At 32.9% G+C, this 24,078-nt stretch overlaps 1 protein-coding gene across 4 annotated transcripts in view; it reads left to right on the forward strand.

Moving 5' to 3' along the window:
- LOC149412893 (tetratricopeptide repeat protein 28) overlaps positions 1-24,078 on the forward strand; it is a 188,335-nt gene that overhangs the window by 40,231 nt on the left and 124,026 nt on the right. The window lies entirely within an intron of this gene.

Below are 24,078 nucleotides of genomic sequence, written 5' to 3' on the forward strand. Positions count from 1 at the left end.
GATGACTTACTCTTTTAAATTTTAGTATTAGAAATAAACATATATTTTTTTGTAAAAAATTTAAATACAAACATAAAAAAATAGTTCACTCTACGTTTTTGTAACAAATATTACTGATAACGAAAACATATATAAAAAGCACATATTTCAATAAACACATGTATTATAAACGTTGTTACCTCACTTTTTTGTCGTTTCATATATAAATAATTCGTAAAATTGCGGTGGGAACCTTTGTTTTCACAAATTTAAATTCTACTGTGCAAATTTTAATTCTACCATAGTTACTTCTATATTTGAATATGAAGCGTGGTATTTTTTTTTATTTCTCACACCGTTTAAATTAATATTTTTCATCACAACAGTAAAGGAGATACACCAATTTTTGTTAGATCATATGAGTTGTTCCCAAAGGCGAACAATTGAGCCCGAAGGGTTAATACTCATCATCAGAGAATATACCGTCACGCAATTCTATCTTAGCTTCATCAATATTACCAATATAAATAATATTATTATATTATTTATACCAAGCCCATATCGAAAGAATAGAAAGAATTCAAAAAAAAATTTTTAAACACATAAATTATAAACTAAACTTACACTTCTCAAATTATACCGAATCCATTAAATTTCATAATTTTAACTCCCTCCAAACACGACGTCTAATTTTTGATCAAATCCTATTATTTAAAATCTTAAATAATGGTCTGGACTCACCAGAACTTACCAATTTAATAAATTTTCATATTCCGTCTAGATCAACCCGACAATCTGATTTATTTTATCTACCCTCGTGTAGAACAAACATTCGAAAAAATTCCCCAATTCCTCGCATATGTGCACAATATAATAAAAAATTTTACAGCATTGACATTTTTGGTAATAACCTAAAGAAATATCGATATGAAGTAATGCGTACGATCGATTATTAATATGAGAGTATGGAATGTATCGGCAGCATCTCCTATCCTCTTCCTATCTTCTTCCTATTTTCCTCTTCCTCTCCCCTTCCTTTAACACCAAATTAATTTTAAGAAACTAAAACTTCATTTCTAATGCACTTTAACATAAGAAACTTCTGTGGCTTGACTACAATTAATTTGTATATTTATCTCTATCACTGCATATTATATAAAAGCTGTTTGTTTCTTACAAAATAAATAAATAAATATTATTTCATGGTGTAAAACATAGGTACTCACCTGTTATTCCATTTCATGTCTCAAGTTTTTGTTTAATTTGTTCGTTCCATGTCGTTTCGAGGCTTTCAGGACATTTTTTTCATGCAAACAAAATGTGTACAGAAGATACATATTTTTTGTATTATTTCACATGCCATGCTAGAGATGTATATGTGTTATGGCGTGTGAAGTTTACAGATGGAAACTCTTCATAATAATTGTTATTAAATTGCACAATTCATTTAGATACGTATTTTGAATGAAGATTTTAATTATTGGACAAGGAATGTGAGAGTCGTATAAAGGGAGATTAGGTGGTTAGAGAGTAGAATGTAAAGGTAATGTATTATGATTTAAACGTATTGCAGATCAAAAGCGTTATTTGATTTTGGAATTATATAGTTTCAGTTTTTCAAGTCAAGTTGTCAGGGAGAATGTTGAAGATTCCTATCTAGTTAAGTAGATGAATTGCCTTTGTGCTGATGTAGTTTATAGTTTAAGGCGATGCCATACGTAGTAATGCAAAATCATGTGGTTTTGGTTTGAAAATTTGGTCGCCTAGAAATGTTTCAGATGCTTTAATTAAATACTGCAAGTAGAATACATCTTGGCCTTTGAAATGATCGAATTTTTTTTACATAAGTCTTTTTATAAGACCAGAAAAAAATAATGTATAAGGCCTATGAAAACTGTTTTAAAGTTCAAAATCTCCTACTTACGAACCCATTTTCGGTTATGATTTTATTGTATAATGTGATGTGATCGGAAAAAAATTTAATATTTATGCCTGAACATCCATAAAATAAAATAAAAGGCACTTTTTGGCCATGTTTTTTTCTTGCATAAATCGAAACAGGCGGATGGTGTTAAGCGAGAATTTAAACGTTTCCGCCATCTACGTAAGGGTTGTTATTGATATCGGCTCAATTTAAAATATTACATGACGTAGTGCATCACCTTAAGTACATTGTAATGTCGGTTGGTTACAGCTCTTGTGGTGTGATCGTTTGTAAGAGTGTTTTTTTGTAGGAATTGTACAAGAAATGTGTTGTGCGACATTATTTAAAAACCCGCTTTTCAATCTACTACCTCGTGGCCTGTCTGCGATAGGGATCAATTAAGACTTTTTACGATTTTCCAGAGCAACAATAATTTTAAATTTTGTACAGAACAAAGTCATTTACTTCTAAAATGCATTTTCTCATGATCACGAGAAAGTTTTGCCATATAAAATGTCAACAGTGTGTTATCCTGTAAAATTGTGAAGATCGGAATGAAACTTTGAGAAGTTGTAGTTTGCCTGGCAGATCCATCCCTGAAAAACAACAAGACTCGACAATTTAAATAAGCTAGCAGGGTTACTGCAACGAGCAGTATCTACTCATTCCCCGCAGCGAGCCGTCTCCGCGCGCTCATAATTACCGAGGGGTACGGGGTCCGGTGGTGCCCCGACGCCCGATGAAATCATTAGCCCTTCGCCGTGGGTCAAAAAACAACACAGCGCCTTTGTTTGGCAGACCGAGTTTTGGCACACGTAAATTTATGATTGCGTTACGATGATGATGATAATTCCGGCGAGTGGATTTAACTTGCGGATTCTGTGAATCATTGCGCAGTAATCAATGGAGTTATTATGATATGTTTGGTTTTATTTTTGTTGAGATAAAAGCGTTGTTTGTTGTTTAAGGTCGTTTAGGGTGGAATGATTTTCCGGCTTTTGAGTTTTATCTCTCCTACAGCACGGATTTCTTCATCATCCCACTGTTCACTCTTTAATTTTCTTCAAAAGATCCACCACACAGCATCCCTAAAGATAACATAGACCCCGAGGAAAATTATTTTCCTCAAAGCCTCCTGTGTGGAGTTACCTCTGCAAGTAAGCAAAACTTTCAAAAAGTGTATCTTGATAAAATAATTAAAATTAACGCCATCTATGAACGCATAGATTATTACGTACGTTACGTTAACCCTTAAAACTATGTTAACTTATATGTTTCATTTTCCTTCTTTTACCATAATATGATTAAGTTATAAGTAAATTACTAATTTTCTTGTGCAGGAAAACCTTGTATTAAAATTAAAAATCCAACACACAGCAAAACTAGTTTGAATAGAAATCAATGATATAGATAATAATAATATAGACAGGAACCAACTTATTTATTGTTTTTGTGTTTAATTCGTAGAACTCCATTTAATTTTTTTTATAAATTTAATTTAGATTAAATTTGATAATATTATTATTAAGTTCTGCAAGTGTTTTAGTTTTTTATTATTGTGACAGCTGTTTCGGCTTACAAGGCCATTTTCAAACTGTGGTTAGTCCACACTGTGGTTAGTCCACAAAATTGCAAAAAAAATTGCAAAAAAAATTAAAAAATGTGGTTTAAATATAGCTTTTCGAACAAACAATAATTTAGGAACAAGCCTTAAAAACTCTAAAAGTAAAATCCCTATACTCAATAACAGTGGCATATATGAATTAAAATGTGACCACACCGATTGTAACGCCACTTACATCGGACAAACGGGGAGGGCATTCTCAACTAGATTCAAAGAACATATACGATGTTATAATAATAAAAACACATCCTCAAAATTCGCAGAACATCTCTTGGTGAATAATCATACCCCACTTAACAACAAGGGTCCTAAACCATTGCATATAGAAAAAAAGGGCATTAGATTAAATTTACTTGAACAATTAGAAATCAATAAACGAACGAATGACCCAAATTTAACACTAATTAATAAAGTACGGAAAATAATTTACTCACCACTTCTCAGTATTTTCACAAAACCCAAGCAGTACAATGCACCCAAATAATTCATAGCAATAAAGTCATTAGTAAATAATTAAGAACCCATTACCATTTACTGAGGGGAAAACATAGATTGGTTTAACCAACAATAGATCATGTCATCGGTGTAACCAGTAATAAATCAATGTATGCACCTTCAAAATTTACATTTGAAATAGTATAAAAACGTCGTCTCAATGTGGACTAACCACAGTTTGAAAATGGCCTTGTAAGCCGAAACAGCTGTCACAATAATAAAAATCTAAAACACTTGCAGAACTTAATAATAATATTATCAAATTTAATCTAAATTAAATTTATAAAAAAAAAAAAAAAAAAAAAGGAACCAACTTGTTCACATGTGGGTTTGAAACCGTGTACCTGTGCAGTATGGTGGCCCTTCAAAACTCGAATCAGAAGTCGAATAACAAGTTTTGTGAAGGTTCTATTCAAGTTCTGTTATTATTTTAGTTTTGTGAAACCCCTGGCCAATAATGATAGAACTTGAATAGAACCTGAAAACCAGCTTTGAAATTTGATGATTCGTTCAAATTCCGTGAAACAACCCGTCCTAAGAATACGTCACGGATCTCAAAAGTAAATTAATAAAGGTATCAGAAAAGTTGTAAAACAGAATTCTATGACTTTATACCAGAGGCGAACATTTAAAAAACATTACGATTTTTTATTACAGCAAATTCAATTATAATTTTTTTGGAATAACGACAATGTTGGCGACTCTCAAGTGTAAATTGGGTAAACAAAACTTGGGGCTCGTTTCCTAAATTTAATATTTTGTTAATACTTTTTGTTAGACACTTTTACAAATGTGTTATAATTTACCCACCTCGTTCAATTTTAGCGTCGCTGCGCCAGGCAATTCGTTTAAGAGCGAACATTCAGATTCTGCGCAGAAAAGTCCCACGGACAGTGCTGCAAACCTTTGCCTTACTTTAGAGAACTTTACTTTTCTGTACATGGTCTTGTTATTTCAATATGATTTCGAACCGAACGATACCCAGATTTTATATTATTGCAAGTATATTAATTTGAATGTCTATGGATACGGCCCACCCTGCTGTCCCCTACGTGCAGTCCATTCACACTTATTGCAGCGAGTGAAAACGACATCTACAAGTGCATCCGATATCTAATAGCAAAAATGATGGAAATAGCAGTTTGCGTGACTTTCACAAGTGCAGCAGCGTCCAAGTACCAGGTGTATCCGACTGGTTGGCAATCTCGCATCTCGTTTGCCAGAGAAATCATCTCGCAATCATCAATCGTCGGAGACCTACTCATTAATGAACATAAATAATACATTACTCTGAAAATTACCTAGATACTTAGTGCCCTGTGGTGGAACATTATTCTAAAATAAACTACAGCTTTGTATGTATCACATTCGTTGAGTTTCAAACCAGAGAGTTTTACCTTCTTGAGAGCAGATACTACATAGTCAATCAGTATCTGGGGTTGTTGTAAATACAACTTTGAGTATTTATGCCATGTGTACGAAGTAAAAGAGGGGAAAAGGACACATATTTACATAAAATTACAAATTGTCGTTCATTAATAACGAAGAGTTCCAACTGCTAACAACGTCTTGAGAAGTGACACTACAGCATTCCCAATTAGGGCATGTTATGAGGCTGAAGGTAGTGGGGGAGGGAAAGGAGATGGGGAAAAGGAAGGTGGGGAAATACCTGGGCATTCAGATCTGGTCTCCAAACACGGCTAAAGCTTTATTGAGCAACTTGTCAATTCTGTATGGTTGTCTTACATCAGGGCGATACTGATAGTATCTTCCAGTCTGGATCGAGCCGCAAATATCCTTTTTATTATTTTTAATTAATAAATCCTAGAATAACACAAATTAATCAAATTAAATTTAGTTTTGCACCAGGATTTGAATCCTGACCACGGAGGACGTCGTCAGGATGAGGAATACTTATTTACTATTTCATACAATGTCACTATGCTTTAACTTTTTAGTGATAAGATTATTAGATATGGTTTTAGACTAGACTTATGTCATAAAAAATAAAAAATCTTAACGGACAGATTGCAATGTTCGCAAGAGTTTTTTTGGTAATTCTAATGCACTCTGAGGATGTTGACTCATTGATCTCTTCAGGCCCAAGACACGGTTAAGGCGATCCACCACAATGTATATAATTTGGAATCGGACCGCTTACAATTAACACTCCTTATATAGATAGAGGTAAGGTATGATTTGAGATTTTCTCTGCCAAAATTATTATAGTGATTTGTTTTTGGGGTATTATGCCGTGTTCTTCTTTAGCCAACGTTTCGGACAGCATTGCAGTGTCCATCATCTGTGTCAGAATCTGTTACACATCTGCCCTGATGATGGACTCTGCAATGCTGTCCGAAACCTTGGTTAGATAAGGAGATACCCCAAAAACAAATCACTATAATATGGAGATTAGGTTTAAATTCCCGCTTTACACCAGCCACCTGTTATGATTTATGCAAAAAAACATCGCCAAAAGTGTATTCAACTTTATTTTGCAAAGTTCAGGCACAGATATTAAAATATTTAACGATCATTTTCTAAAAAACTTAATTTGCCACATAATAGAATAAAACCAGAACCAAGAAGGGGTTCGTAGGTAGGAGATTTTGAACATTAAAACAGTTTTTATAGACTAATTTTTTTTTCTGGGTCTATCTCAAAGGCCAAGTTGTGTTCTACTCGCAGTATTATTAAAGCAAATAAAATATTTCGAAACGATCTTTCAAACCAAAAACACATGATTTTGCATCACTTCGTAGTGATTCGCCGAGGAACGGCTGCGAGCCTCTTGAAACTGTAACTTCGGCTTTGGAACGAACTGTCTTTTATGCATAGTATCATCAAGTAATGTCTTCATTGTGTGTCAGGTACTCTAATATAGATTCCACCTTGGTCGTTTCACTGTGTGATTGTAAGATTTTTTAACATTAACTCCAGGCCTGTTTCATCTTTGGGAATACTGTGTAGTGCGGCTTTTTAAGTAAGTTCTGGGAAGGAAACATGTATGTTATGATAAAACATTGCATCGGGAGAGTCGGGCTGGAGAGGTTAAAGATCTCCATCAACCGGCCCCTCCCAAGAATGATGTAAATATTTTACATTGATAATTTGTGTATTTCACAGAATTTAAACCGAGGCAATTTAGCTAGTTATTTGAAAGATATCGGCATTTAATTACCCGTTAGTTTAATTACGACGTAATTTACTGAGTTATATAGTAATCAGTAACTTAATCACGTATTAAAAACGTGCATGCGGTGTTGTTAGGGAATGTAGTTCACCGGGCCTCACCTTGTATTAATATTGCATATAATTTCATTTTATGATTTTTGATGGTGAACATTCATAACTGTTATTTTACGTTAAAATATACGTTGTTTTACCACACATTCGCCTCATTTCTTTAGCGATCAGTCTACTTTCATCCTTCCTTTGTCAGTTCCATGCCTGCAGGATTGGTATGAGCACTCCATCGTGGACTGCGGGCTTCACTTCTTGGGAGAAAAATAATTATGTATTTGAATTCAAATATTACCTACCCTCAATGTTTGTGAAATATCCGTCCAAGGGCGCTTTATAATAAGGGCGCAAATAAAGGGCGGTTTTCAAATGTGATATCTTCATGTGCTTTAAAATTAATAGACTTGCCCCAACGTGAAATCCGGGTATCATTTTAATGACCTGGAGGCAAACCACGTGACCATATTTTTGGCACCAGGAGAGATCGAGAATGCTTTGAATAAACTATGACATCAGTCGTATGTTGACCACCTAAAAGAGAACATTGAAATAACGAGACCAGAAAAGTAAAGTTTGCAGCGCTGTCCATTGTGGTATTTTTCTGGGCAGGATCTGAAAGTTTGTAAAGAATTGCCTGGTGTAGCGACGCTAAAATTAAGTGAAGTGGGCAGATTATATAGACATTTCTAATACCACAATATTAAATTTTGGAAGCAAGCTCGAACTTTTGTTTACCCGATGTGTAATTAAGTTTTTTATGCAACCAGCAATTTGCGCGCCATTGTTAAAATGACTAGTAATTGGTAAGCCGATTTTACAATGCGATTCCTATATACCTTCTGTCAGATTCGTTTATTGACAAATCACCTTAAGTGGGAAAGTCACGCCGCCTCCCGCGTTCTGCGAAAGTTGGTTTGTTCTCCTTCGCAGATTGCTCGTCTGTTAATTTGATTGTCTATGGATTTCTTATAGAAATAAAATATGTTTCATTATCTTTGTAAGCAACGAAACTATTTTTCTAATTGCTTCAGGGGGCCACACGATTTTTTCTAATAGCCGGTGGTTAGTAGATACCGTATAGAGATTCGTAACTTGATCTGGACCACGTATTTTTATCTAATGCTCGTTGTAAAACTATTTATTGGCATTCCAACTTACTGATGACTGAAGCACAGATAATTTTATCTGTTGGCCGTCAATTCAGAAAGTTTTTTAAAGCGAGGCATACAACTAGTACTTACCTACGTGTAATTGATTTCACATATCTCGTTTGTAAGTTAATCTGAAGGAAACCTAGAAAACATCAACTTAAATCTTGGAACTTTTCAAATAAAAAAATTCCCTTACCTGATTTGCCAATATAATAAAATAAAACGTATAAAAGAAGCGTTTTTTGACCAATCGACATATTTATTTGCCTAAACTCAAACATTGACATTTTTCGGATTCACTGCCCAAATTCAAACGTAGCATCATGTCAATAATATAAACTGTTCAATGCGCATACATATACACACAAACACTCAAACATACATACTGGTAATTAAGGAATAAACTTACCGCTTATCAGACATTCCAAGGAAACATATCATAGGTACCCAACATGAAATATCTAATTCCTGTATATTGTTTCATCACTGTCAATCATGTACTATTTGTTTCTATAATATAAAATAAAATAAATAAATAAATTTCCAAATAGTTGCCTCAAACCTAAAATCACGAATAATCGAATTACTTATTTATTAATCGAATTTAATGGCCTGTGTTTTATAATTTCAAACACAAATAAATATAATATATCACATATCCGTACTAGATTTTTGACATACCATTTTATTAAAAAAAGTTATTTAGTTGGGTAGGATATTTTGGCCTCCATTCGAAATTTAAGTTCTGTATAAAAAAGGGATGAATTGTCTTACCTTAACCAGCGATTTCTGGCATTATTCGGAGTAAAAATGTAAATGAAATTTTGGTCAGTGGTGACTTTTAGATTTTTTTAATTCAATCAAATAATAAAGCTGAAATTACAATAGGAAAAAAATTAGAAGAACTGCAATTATCGGATAGGTTTACAGAAATACGGCAGAAGGTTTAGGAATAGGGTTGTAATAAGTATTTAATACGGTCTACAAAATTCACCAACTTATCCTTAAATTAGATGTGAAAATTCGACGAGAAATTGGTATATTTAAAAAAAAAATATGATTATTTATCTTGTTAGTAACAACTCTTTTAACTATCATTCTGAAAGCAAAATGTTGGCTCGCCGCTGGTCATCTTTTCTTAGCATGGTATTTATTATAATAAGGTTTTAATAAATAATAAATTTATTTTATAATAATAATTTTATTAAAATAAGTTTTTGTTTCAAATGTTAGTTTCGATTTGCATATCAACATATTTTTGTGATTTTCCGATTGTAAAAAAATATTAAGTTGTTTGTTCATCACAGTGAACATTTTCAAATTCCTAGAAAACAACCCCCAACTCCATATTTTTTTTCTATTTTTCCTCTACTAATTTTTGTTTATTTTGTTTTATTACACCATTAACATGTCATTGTTGACATACTTGCCAAATTAAAGGTTAATAGTACTATTATAATTGTTTAAATGGTTTGCGGCGTTTAGTTTAGGTGTAGCCGTCAAGTATAAGATACCAAGAACTTTTTTTACTGCATAAAGCTTTACAAATTATCACAAAAAATCACCCATTTAATACATTTTGACGTTGTTTATTTCGACGCGGAAGTTAGTTTTAATGAAATGTTAATAGGTAGATATCTCATGGAGTAACAATCTCTCACAATGTGGTATCAATTTCTGTCCCAGGAATTTAATAGTTTAGATATTGTAACGACATAATTTATAATAATTATGCATTACTTCATTCCCAGGTATCTTCTGATGCAAGCAAGCTGTAGTGCAGTGCAGGTGCATTAACTTAGAATGCAGAACTAACATTGAGGTATAGGTACTTAGTTCAATTCACAATGTATGAAATTCTTGTGATATCAAGTGACTTGGGTAATTAATCTTTTATTTTTGAAACGTATTATCTGATATCCCAATGCCATTTTTTATTTAAAATTTTATTCCTCAACTTTAGTGGATTTCTAGTAGCTCACCACACTTGATCCTTGATTTTATGGCATTTCGAACCTTAAAAATGCTGCTAATATACTAATTTATTTTTCATTTGTTAGGCAATGAAGTAATATGTCTTAATATACCTAATAAGTATTTATCTATAATTGACCGATCAGTAGCTAAGTTGGGATAGCATCTCGATAAAAAAAAGTATTTATGTATATTCCCGGTTCTCGAATAATCTGACATTTTTGAAAAATCTCCTACAACCATCACAGATAGCTGAAAACGTTGCTTGTGTTGTGATGAAAAGCTCAGCCAAATATATTATATGTTGTCGTTTTATCACTTGCAAATATGTTTAGTTTATCTGTAATAAAGTACGTCGCAATATTTTTTGTCAAATATCACAATTTTTAATTTTCCAGTCATAGTTTTGCATTTACATACAGGAAAGTCTCATATGACTTATTTTTATAGTGAAATTATTATTTTGCTGAAAAACATAGTCTTCAATATAAAAAATATACTCTTCATTACAGTGTGTTTAACTGGAATATATTGTCTTCATTACATTATATTTGGCTGGAAAATATTGTCTTCATTACAATGTTTTTCTTTTATAATATTAAAAAGAAAACGAAAATTCTGGGGAAACTACATAGGATAGATGAAAAAAATGTATAAATAAATAAATATTATCTCATAAAACATTTTAATTGACAAAAACATCATTTTGTAAAAAAATAAGTACGTTATTACGTAAATTGTGTCTGCCGGTGTATGGCGGGCGTTTGGCATCTTACCCCGGCATTCTAAGGGTTAAAAAGAAGACAAAACCTACTGTGTACTGTGTTAAATGGTCGACCCTTACAGAAATAGTTCGGTACAATTATATTATAAATACGTATTTTAATATTTAAATCTCAAATGAGACAGACTGTTTATAAAAAGAAAGAAAAAAATGAATTAAAACTGTCGAGTTCGTGAAATTACCATCTATCCTCCTAAAATAAACCTTCCAACTCGAAATATTTAGAATTGAATACAATCATATGATTCGATGAAACTTCTACTCATTGAATTTGACAGCTAATGTGTTTCGGCGCTTTTAAGATCGTGTTTAGATAAAAAAAAATCGACAAAGCCACGAATATTAAGTTAGTCATAGTAATAGTTTTTATTAGGGTTCAAGTTAACATTTGATATCACAGATATCATAGTCACAGTAATATATTTTATTAGGGTTCAAGTTAACATTTGAACTCTAATAAAATATATTAGTCACAGTAATATATTTTATTTCGGTTAAAGTTAATATTTGAACCCTAAAATTAAAATATATTTGTCACAGTAACATATTATATTACGTCAAATATGATTTAAGATTTTCACGGCCAAAAGTATTTTTGTTAATTGTTTTTGGGGTGTTATGCCGTGTCGCGCTAACTCCTTCTTTAGCCAACGTTTCAAAACAAATAACAAAAAATATATATATTATATTACGGTTCAAGTTAACATTTGAACCCTAATAAAATATACTAGTCCCAGTAATATATTCCATTAGGGTTCAAGTTAACATTTGAACCCTAATAAAATATATTAGTCACAGTAATATATTCCATTAGGGTTCAAGTTAACATTTGAACCCTAATAAAATATATTAGTCAGAGTAATATATTTCTTTGCCTACCGAAAAAAAACGCGGAAAAAATCTCAAACACGAAAATCTTGGTTACAAACCACACGTGTATCGATTGTATAATTTTATAAACACAGAAATTATTTCTTGGTTTTTTTAACAGCGAACTTGAACGAATCATTATTGTTTGTCAGAAGCGGTGCAAGGTAATATTATGTAATCTCAGTTCGTGCACGCTCAAAAATGAGTATTGCTGATTTATTAAAATCCGGTTAAAAACATGATTGCAGGCGTTTCCTGTATCTTTATTTAATATATCGGAACACGTGTTCATGCACCTGTATTTGCCTTAATAATATACAAAGAGGATATGCGGAAATATTCGGATTTTTATGAACACGTGATCCTACACCGTGATTATACATTCATATCATACTAAAAGTTTATCAGGAAACCCATTAATTCATTATTTAAGGGCCTGCAGACCCGTTTTTAACCGGATTACGAATAATGTAACGAATAAGATCAGTAAATTTTCTCCGTATGCCGTTGTTAAAAAGCTAATCGTTACAAAGAGTGGGTACTGTAGGATTTATCAGTGTCACTGTCGTTGGCTTAAAAATATTCTTCTCATCTGAATACGGCTTTTTGTTAAAATATACTAATGCTACGTAAACATTCGCGAGCCGAACTGCCGAACTGAACCTCAACTTGTGTGAAAGGAACGAAGCAACCGCAAATGGCGCGAAACGCCGCGCGCCGCTTGCAGTTGCTTCGATCCTTTCCCGTAATTCGTGGCTCGGTTGTCGTTTAAGTTCGCAAATGTATACGTACCACTATGTAAACCATTTAATATAATAATTAAATTAATTTTGATTGTTTTAAGACGCTGAATCGAATGTTCTAATATGGTTTTTACTTCGAAATTTAGGCGTTTCCTGCTCTGTTTCATTTCAGTGCTGTGGATACACGTGTGTTATTCTGATTGACAGCATTTATGATTATAATTTGGTCAGAAATTCCTAGAGAGGCCTCTTCTGATAACAACGATCCGGTCTTGGTACATACTGAAATAAGATATTTATTGGGCAGAGATGGACTTATAAACACGGGTGTTTCTTTCAAAAGAAAAATATATGGTCTTAATTTAATGAACTCTAGTTTTTTTCGAGAAATTTCATGATTTTAAAAATATTAGTTTGTAGGCATGATAATTATGCCTATCTTTTTTAGTGAAACACTCATCTTCATCTAAAGGTTATATTGGCGTCTTCCATAAAATTTTCTCCACATGTTCTAGATCAGAGGTTCCCAAACTTTTTTGCCCCGTAGACCACTTGCCAAATATTTATTTTTCCGTAGACCCCCTGCCTGCCGAATATTGAATTTTCCTAAAAGTATTAACGTCCCATGTGATAATCATTAATTTTTTTAGTAAAAATATTCCCTTCCCTTGCCTGCCCAACAACCGGGTGGCGGTATAGTTGCTCTGTCTTTACATTGTGCAGACAGGGGCACCCTTGTGAGGTATTACGCCAAATGAAAATGAATCAGGATAAGCAACGGGAATTTCTTTCTGTAGCTAGCCCTACAGAACTGCCCCATAAGTTCTTTGTCAGTGCTTATTCCGGTCAGTTCTTCTTGTCACATGATATCGGATTCTTCAACGTTGCATTTCCACAGTAAAAATGTCCTCAAACTTAGTTTTGAAGTCTGTGTGAAGTGCATTTAAATGTTGAACGTCATTATTACCTGGACGTTTTTCAAAAACAAGTTGGGGAACTAGGAAAATTCAAGGCTTCCAATGTGCAATTTTTTGCTTGAATATATTAATTCTGACGAGAAAAGGAACGTAGACTCTATTTATATACCTCAATTAACAACTTTACGAAATATAAAAATACAAAAATCAAATAAGTAATTTCTTAGTCTATTATATTTGTGTTAGGTCTATTGTTTCATTTACGAAACTCCTAAATGCTGACTTGAGGTAAATGGGGGTCCGCTCGTATGTACCCCCATTTGAATCTCGTGGACCCCCAAATTTTTTTCTCGCCGACATAGACCCCCAGCATCCCGATATCGACCCCTGGGGGTCCATATAGACCACTTTGGGAACCTCTAATCTAGATCCTAGCTAGTTCTTCTTCGGTTCTTACAATTCATCTAGAACCTATTCCTCGTTGGGTTGATTAAACTGGTGCACCTATATGGTCATAGTCTTTAATGTCCTTTCTTCTTGCATCCTTTCAACATTGTCAGCCCATCGCAGTCTTTATAACATTCTCAATCTTAAGGCCCCGTAGTGAGCGTTGAAAGATGGTTTGAAAGGGAGATATGTAAATACGAATGTTAGAGGGAGCGCGCTAATATTAGAAAAACGTTAAAAATTAAGCGAAAATGGTGAACATATTTAATAACACCTGATTCTTTTGAAATAGAGTAAAAATCTCTCTAGAAATGATTAAATAATGATAATTGGATGACTTGTATAGCGCCGTTTTTGTGCAAAATCACCTCAAGGGCGCTGTACAAACTTATAATACATTTATACAGTGATCTATGTTATTAACTAACTATTTATGGAGATAATATACAGTACATTACTTACCTGGTAGGTCACTTGAGATTAAAACTTAATTAACATTATCTAATTGTTTATTGGCGAAATTTAGATACATAATTTAGGACATAATTGGAAAATTGAATATTTAGTTGCATTTCAAGACGCACTGTGAATTTTTTCATGCCAATAACAAAAGGTATTTTTAATAATTTTTGGAGCTTACTTTGCAATTTTTTTCATCGAGGGGATTTCATATAATTAACGTTTCAACATAACAAATGAATAGATATTATCTTAAAAATAACTTCTTTTTTTGGACCTTAAAACTTAAGAGATGACGAGAAACTTGTCATAAATCTGTAGAAATTGGGTATGCGGGTATTTAAAAGGTGTTCATGCTTAATTGATCACGGTTCGTTGTAATTTTTTTAGCTTCCATTTTATAGGGTGTGTCAAAAAATCTTTGAATTGACTGCCTTTAATTGAATTTTAATCTAAACTAGTTTATCCTATTCTTTTAACCCTTAAGTATCTTATTATTATCATTTCAGTTCGTGGTTCATTCTTATTCTTAAGCTTTAATTATATTGGGTGGGTCTAATAATATTCGCATTGATTATCTTTGCCTCAAAATGATTCTGGGAAGGGTTCAGTTTTTTATCTCGCCTAAGGTTCAGCTGGGTAGTTTTAAATGTTATAATATGTCATTTTATCTGTAAATGCGGCCCTGTTTCATTGTATCTATCTCCGGATGCTAATTACACTGGCAGCAAATTGGACCGCGAATGGCAAACGCGCCCCGCGAGCTACACCGCAGGAATCTGCGAGCCGAAACAGTAATATTTTATTGCGCAGCCTGTGGTTGCAAATAATGATACTTCATATTCTCTACCAAGTGTTCTCATGTACTCCTGGTAGTGTGTTATATTTCCTCAGAATAAATAAGGTGCTAGTTCATCACATTAAACTATTATTATCACATCTAAATTGCGCAGAACCAGCTCGTGATCATGTCGTTTCTCTCTCCGCATATCGCTTGAAGTCTTTTGAAAACCCTTCTAGATGGAAGGAAAGAGATTTTTATGGTTAGATTGCACAGTGGCAAAGATAAAACGTTTGAAATGTCCATCTCGCATCTGACCCTACTGAAACACTATCTGGATTCTCGAAGCCTCGCAAACTCTGGCCCTCCTTCAACAGAAGTAAATGATAAAAATGAAAACATAAGTACTGCGTGTATCGAAAAAATACAGCCGGATCCTGCAGGTTTTGATTTTGATCCTTGACACCAACGTTTGTACGCATTCGGCTAAAATGGAAAAACTCGTTTAGCCTAGTTGTTATTGGTTATTTACTAAAAAATTTATATTTATTATTATTACTTATTTGTGTTTTAAATAAATTTAAACATTAATTTCTTCTTAACTTTTCCAATCGCCCAAAATACATCATAATAATGTAATGTTCGACTGGCATTATTTTGTAGTCATCTCATAAAATGTGATTTTCATTGCATTCATGAAAACATCGTTAAATTATCTCCAGACAACTCTTTGGATATTGCAGAATAATTTTGTTAATAAAAACGAAAGATCTCGTTAGTCAGCATAAAATAATCACCTTGCCTTCGAATACATTTGTTTGTGAACTTAATTGATAAGGTTAACGAGCCTCCATTAAAAGGCCATTGCGCAGTGCAACATAATTTTATCGAGTTCGATACATTTTGTTATTTGCATCTCTTCTTAGAATTGTAAAACTTTCGAAGATGCAGCACAACGATGGTAGTATATATACAGGGTTCTCCAATAAGAGGTGTTATTTTGAATACCCCGCTATTTCGGTAGATGTTACTTTGAAAGCTGTCATTTTTTGACATTTGACAATTAAAAACTACGCCATTAATAAAAATGGAACGATGCACGCTTTAACAACGCATTTAAATGATTAAAATTCACTTGAATGAATCAAATGCAAATCATTTTCAGTGATGAGGCCCATTTCCACCTCGGTGGCTTCGTCAACAAGCAAAATTGTCGCATCTGGAGCTCGGAAAACCCAAAAGTTATTGTTAAAAAAAGCCTCTCTATCCTCAACGTGTGACTGTTTGGTGCGGTTTATGGTTCGGCGGAGTCATTGGACTTTACTTTTTCGAAAACGAGGCTGGGGCAACAGTTACGGTGAATGGATTGTGCTATCGAGAGATGATTAATGATTTTTTATCTGATCTGGACAGCGTTTACTTTCAACAAGACGGCGCTACGTGCCACAAAAGCAACGAAACCATTGATCTTTTACGAGTGAATATCAAAATAACATCTCTTATTGGAAAACCCTGTATATATTTTTTGATATCCCAATTTTTTTATGCATCGCAATTATTTTCAGAAACCATTCCATAACAGATTTTGTATATAACATTCTAAATCATTATAATATAATTAAGAATTACGCCTCAAGGCTTCGATTCTCGACGAAGTCAATCCACTCGAACAACGAGTGGTTCGACCCACTCGTTTTTCGTTTCGAGTGATTTTTGACGTTTGGTGCATGTAAGGTTGTGGACGTGAGGTTCAAGAATAAGAACGTCGACCAATGTATGTAATTTCGATGACGATTGCGAGCGGCCTGGATTGGAGAATAGTTTGTACTAGTTGTCCTACGATGTACATGATAATATTCTTTCCACCAAAACCGATTTTGAGGCAAAAATTAAATGGATTTTCCTAGTCAATAATATTTATTTATTAATTTTAAGTTAGCTCACATCTTCGTGTGTGCTAATAGTTTTATAAACATGTAAACATGTACATTGTTTGGCAAACATAATCTTTCTTTGAATATTTCACTAAAGTCACAAAAAAAGAAACATCAATAATTGAGATAGACATATTTTCTTAATTCATTTTTGAACTTATTAATATTTTCTATCACAGCAATTTCCTTTGGGATTTTGTTATAGAGTTGAACGGCCTGGTACATCAGAGATTTTTGGGTGCTTGTTTTTTTTCTTGTTGGCAATCTAATTTGCCTAGAATTTCTCGTCCCGTGTCCGTGTATCTCGTTATTGTAATTTATTTTTCTTTTCAGTTCCTTAGACATCATCCCTAAGTTAATTTTATGTATAAAAATAAGTACATTCAAATACACAGTTTGCTTCACCGTCAAAATATTCAGCTCCTTCAACATGTCTCTTATCCGTGTGTATATGTTGCGTTTAAGTATTATTCGCATTGCTTTATTTTGCAGTATTTGCAATTAATATTATTAATACAATTATTAATTTATATTAATAATAAAATTATTAACCAAACAAAAATGTATGTTCACACCATTTGGAAAACTACACTTATTTCTTATTCCCACGAAAAATCTGCGTTGGTTGGAAGAAATTCTCATCTGGTAATAACGTAAAAAGATGTTTACCCATTTTTCTTAAAAGTTTTAGATGTAAATAATTTTCAATACATTGTCAGCAGGCATTTATTATTATCAGTTTTTCATCGTACAAGCACGACGTACATTACTTTCCTCACTGCAAAATGTCTATTCTGAGACGGATAGTAGACAGCTTTGTAGACAGCTCATATGCTCTCATAGAATTCGTTGTCTCCCTTAAGAAGAGAAAACACCACGCTTTATATTCAAATCTAGAAGTTAACCACAGAGAATCAAAATGTACACCTCTATGAAACCAATTTGTGAAAAAATAATGAAACTTGAATTTTTTATTATTTTTTTATATGTAACGAAAAACGACGAGATAACAATAATTTTTATACATCTGTCTGAAATAATTTGTATTTTTTCGTTATGAGTAATTTATGCTCTGTGTTTAGATGAAAAAACGCAAGGTTATCCATTTTTAAATTTTCTTTTTTTAATTTCGGATAAATTCAGAATTATTGCAAAGCGGAAATATTCCGATATTCTTACAGAATATGCCGGAGGCCTTAGAGCCGCTTAAAAATGCATTTGAGTTTTAGTTAAGTAAATTAAATGCTCAATACTGACGAATAGCTATTTCATCTGCTGCCCATTATCACCTTCTAAACAACATGAGTTTATTGCACAGGTAAACTGTGTTGCACCACAAAGCGCGAAAAATAAAAGATAGCGTGCAATATCTCGTTTGATTTATGGCCGATACTTCCCATGCGTTTTGCATTTAATGTTTGGGCCGACTATAAATCACTTCGGAAAATAATGTGAAAGTTTGCTGTTTTTTGCTGTTAGTTTTCTGAATGTAAATAATGTGTATGTTGAAATTGTGTAAACTGTGGTGTTTATTTGTTCTAACATAGTGTTGTTTTAGAATTGCTATGTTATTAATATTTATTATGTACTAGCTGTACCCGGCTTTAATCGGGGTTGTGAATAGTTTGAAGTAAGGATTTAAGTTTTGAATAAGTGTACCGGAAATCCGGTTGCATTTTTAAGGTCAAAATAATATTTTAAGAAGAATTTAAAAAAAAAATACGGGCGTTCCACTTCTTCTACCATTCACTTCCACGTCATATTTGATTCATTTATTTATTCACTTGACACACAGTATTTGATTAATTTATTTATTCACTTGACACATAGCATTTGATTAATTTATTTATTCACATGACACTCAGTATTTGATTAATTTATTTATTCACTTGACACATAGTATTTGATTCATTTATTTATTCACTTGACACATAGTATTTGATTCATTTATTTATTCACTTGACACATAGTATTTGATTAATTTATAGTATTTGATCCATTTATTTATTCACTTGACACATAGTATTTGATTAATTTATTTATTTACTTGACACACGGTATTTGATTAATTTATTTATTCGCTTGATACATAGTATTTGATTAATTTATTTATTCACTTGACACACAATATTTGATTAATTTATTTATTCACTTGACACACAGTATTTGATTCATTTATTTATTCACTTGACACACAGTATTTGATTCATTTATTTATTTGCTTGAAACACAGTATTTGATTAATTTATTTATTCACTTGGCAAACAGTATTTGATAAATTTATTTATTAACTTGACACATATTATTTAATTAATTTCATCATGCCATGTCTTCCTCCGGCAGCCCGACTTTTTCTACAATTTGCTTCATGTAATATCATGAAATCCACATTGTTACTGTTAAAAAATGCATTATGTTATCTTTGATACAATCTTTTTCCAATGCAGAGATAACGCGTCAATTCTTCAACGGGCGTCACCGACTTCGTTTATAATTAAAACCACTCTATAAGCACTCCTGGCACTAATAAGATAAAACTTTGAAATTTTCAGCGAAATCGGATGTATGGTAAGGAACAACGGAACAAACAAAGAAACATTCATTTTTATACAATGACGATTTCAGGAAGAGATTAAAAAAAATTCAAATCAGTAAAATCTGTACACAAAGAATAAGTAAAATATAGGTATGGGTGTTGTTAAGTTTGATGGACAAAAATCGCTCCGCCGATGTCATAAAGATTATCTGTGAGTAAATAAATCAACTTAACGCGATGCCATACGTAGAAATGCAAAATCATGTGTTTTTGGTTTGAAAATTTGGTCGCCTTGAAATATTTCAGATGCTTTAATTAAATACTGCGAGTAGAATACATCTTGGTCTTTGAAATAATCGATAATTTTTTAAATAAGTCTTTTTATAAGCCCAGAAAAAAATAATGTATAATACCTATGAAAACTACTTTAAAGTTAAAAATCTCCTCCTAACGAACCCATTTTCGGTTATGATTTTATTGTATAGTGTGGAAAATGAAGTTATTTATAATATGATCGAAATTTTTTTTAATATTTATGCCTGAACATCCACAAAATAAAATAAAAGGCACTTTTTGGCCATTTTTTTTCTTGCATAAATCAAAACAGGCGGATGGCGTTAAGCGGGACATTAAACCTTATCGCCATCTACGTAAGGGTTGTTATTGATAGCGGCTCAATTTAAAATATAACACGACCTAGTGCATCGCCTTAAAGTCTTTTCAATTATAAAGTAGAAAAATGTGCTAAATCTTCCAATCTCTGTGGGAGAATTGGATTCAGATATCAGTCACTCCTGGACACACTGAGCCTAGATTCCTACCTTTTTTATTTATAGAACTTTATCTTCCTTTCCTTGGAAAGACCCTCCACACAGTATCCCCAAAGATGACACAGGCCCCGAAGGAAATTATTTTCCTAAGCGCCTCCTATTAAAATGTTTGAGTTTGCTGAGTTGATGTTTAAAAAATAGTGATTTCGGAAACACCTTTTTACTTGCTGGAATTATTCATAGTTAACGCAACCACTTTCAGTTCGCAACGTCATTTCTATCACATGGAGCTCTTTGATAATTTCATGATTTTTTTCGCTATGTATAAAATCTTTTTTATTATTTTCAGTTCTAGAAAATTTAGTTTTTTCTACTTACATACATACCCCAGAATTGGTAAAACAAAAAATAAGCATAAAAGTATGGTAATGTCAGATAAGATTTTTTTACTTACAAAATCTGGCTACCAACATGATATGGCTACACATTTTTAACCAGTAATCCATTAGAATTTTTTGTCCACTGTCACTTTTGCTCGATACAACTTTCGGCCATTTTAATTATCTCCGCATACATAATACTGCAAAATAGGCAGTCAGGCACCTGGAGCACTGTTTGACAGTTGATACACACTCCCAAACCGGTTCCTCTCAATCAAATCACACTACTTGATGCCGTGCGGAATAAAAACATCTACAAACTAAATCTATTAGAATATGAAAAATGTTCTAAATTCGAAGCCATGTTTAGTCATTAAATTAGTGTAATACCGCTGACCCGTGCAAAATAATTGTATACTAGATATTATAATAAGGATTTCCAGTAATTTAAAAAATATATAATGTTGTGGATATTCACCGTCCACGATGTGTTTGCACAGTGAAAACACCTATTTAATAATTTATTGTAAGTTCTTCGAATAACCAATACTTTTTGACTGTTTGAATTACAACATTTTTTTAAAATAAAAAGATATTAATTGCGTGTTTGAAATGGTTAAATCCCAGTATTTTTTTATGACATGGATTTCATAGTTAAAATAATTTTCAAAATTTGCATTTTTCCTGGCCAAATGAGATGAAACTCAATGTTACACCTGTTTGTACACCTGATCGAAAAACAGTACATTGATGTATTATACGCCCTGTAGCAATGTGACATCGATATGATGCATTCACTTAGCGATGACTTTTTAAATAATGTGTGTCTGCATTTGGGCCGTTATCTTCTCCATTAGTTCAAATGTCTCTCACGAGTGTGAATCTACTTTAAAATTAATATCAAGCCATCAATTTTGAACTTCGTTTAGCTGTGAGGCAAAGCCTTAGATAGCTTAGCGAATGCATAACTCCACGATACTGCAACAGGTCATAATTAGAAGCTATCAGTGAAATAAAGCTGCCCATTTTACATCGTCCATACAAAGCAGAAAAGCAATCATAAACAACTCACCGTTAACCTTAAGTTTACGTTATAACCTTTTATTAAACCTCAGGTATAACATCGATCTAAAATCTAATAATAATTATATCTCAGATATTGCACTTTGTGTGAAGAACAATTTACTTTTCTTTATTACGCAACTCGTTTAAAGTACAAAGCATCATTCATCAGGTGTACAGTTCTTCTTTTTTAATTTCTTGTTGTTGTAAGGTGCTGTAATTGGGTAAAGTAAAAATTTTACAAAATATTTTTTTATGTAACATTCGTCTGAACTTATGTTATGTTTTTTTATAAGCAAACTCGGCTATACGTGTCATAATATTTGAAAGAAAACTTATATATATTATTTAGTATTAAACCGTTAGATAGTTCGGGCATGTTGGGCGAATGATCGATGAAATGAGTGAAATCGGGGACGCTTGAGGAAGATTTGGCACGATCAAGGGAGTCAAGTGCTTGAGTCGGGCTTTGTCAAGAGTCGTAAAAACAGAGTATGTATGAGACGATGTGTGATTGTTAATGAACCAAGAAGTGTGTGCCAATACCGTGTTGTTTTGCTGTCCGTCCTCCCTGTCTAGGAAAACGGCGTGATGGTTAGTTAGTTAGCTTTTAGATGTTAAATAATTTAATTTCGGTTGTGTATACGTCACAGTAACATTTCGGTTCTGTCTACACGTTATATTCTAAAATTTAAAGATCCATAATTCTTATGTCTTATTATTTTTATATTTTTAGACATATTATAATGAATTTATTATTCCGTCGTTCTTAAAACATTTGGTGGTCTGGTCAATAAAGTTTCCCTTTCAAGAATATACAATTTTTAAACTTTTATATTGCAAATGTTGACAGTAAACTTCCGAATTTTCGGTACACTGTAAAAGTTTGTAAATGGATTCAAGTTGGCTGTTTGATAGATTGAGTCTTGTAGGTAACGCCACTCGATCAAGTCGGGCCTAGCGTAATGCCTCTCAGACGTGTTATTAGAAGATATTTACTCGAGTGGCCACTTCCGCGATATGAAGCAACTTCTGAACTGCCCTGTGATTATAAGCCGGCATCTGCTTCACAATAAGCCTCCACCAGAAAACTAAACAAATGATGACAAGCAGTCAGAAAAAAGAACAAAGCAAAACCTCTTTATAAATATGTTTGAAGTTTTTGGTTTGTACCTTTTTGCTTTTACTCTCATATAAAGGCTTCCATGTTCCATCATAGGCTACTGTGAAACAGACATTTCCCACTAAGTGCAGTGTACGTACAGTAATTTGTTACCACATTTGCTGCATTCCTTGAGATCAAATTACAAAGTCTGTCCGTGTCATAATATCCACGCTCTAGAGTTGGAATGTATAATATCTGGGTAATTGGAGTATTCTCGACATGGTAGTGGAGGTGTTGTGTAATTATAGTTATTTTATGATTTATAAATTAAATTAAAACCTCAATTTACGTATGCATACTCTACGATCTCACGATTGTTGGTTGCGTGCATAAAGTTGCATTCAAATGCACCCGAAATCGAGCTAATCTAAAACAAATAACAATTTTTTCACAACGAGCTTTTGTTGATTGTTTGACGAACTTCGTTAAGACAGATCGATAGTGTCCTTTACTACATAAAAATCTTTATTAACAGCCTCGTGTATTTAACCCTTGACAGGCCAAGATGCCAAACAAAACGTTTGTAACCAAATGGGTATTCCGACGACCCCATGCATTTTTATCCCCATCTACACTACAACTCTTTCATCCTCACTTTCTTCAGTCTCACAGTAATCCTCAAAATCAGTGAAAACATAATCCCACTGGTTCCGGGCGTAATATTCCTGTGTGGTATCACACAAAATAAGTTTGATGCGTCTTAAAAAAATGGCTTAAAATTGAAAAAGGAAAATATCACCCATTTGCGAAATGCACGTATTTTGTAGTATGATCTTTAATGGGATTGCACCTGACTACAAGGTTTAACTCCCATCTAGCAAAACGGATCGATTATTAATA

Source organism: Hesperophylax consimilis, chromosome 22 (assembly GCF_061612785.1).
Source record: "Hesperophylax consimilis isolate HC1 chromosome 22, BYU_Hcon_1.0, whole genome shotgun sequence".
In the NCBI taxonomy this organism is placed as follows: Eukaryota; Metazoa; Arthropoda; class Insecta; order Trichoptera; family Limnephilidae; genus Hesperophylax; species Hesperophylax consimilis.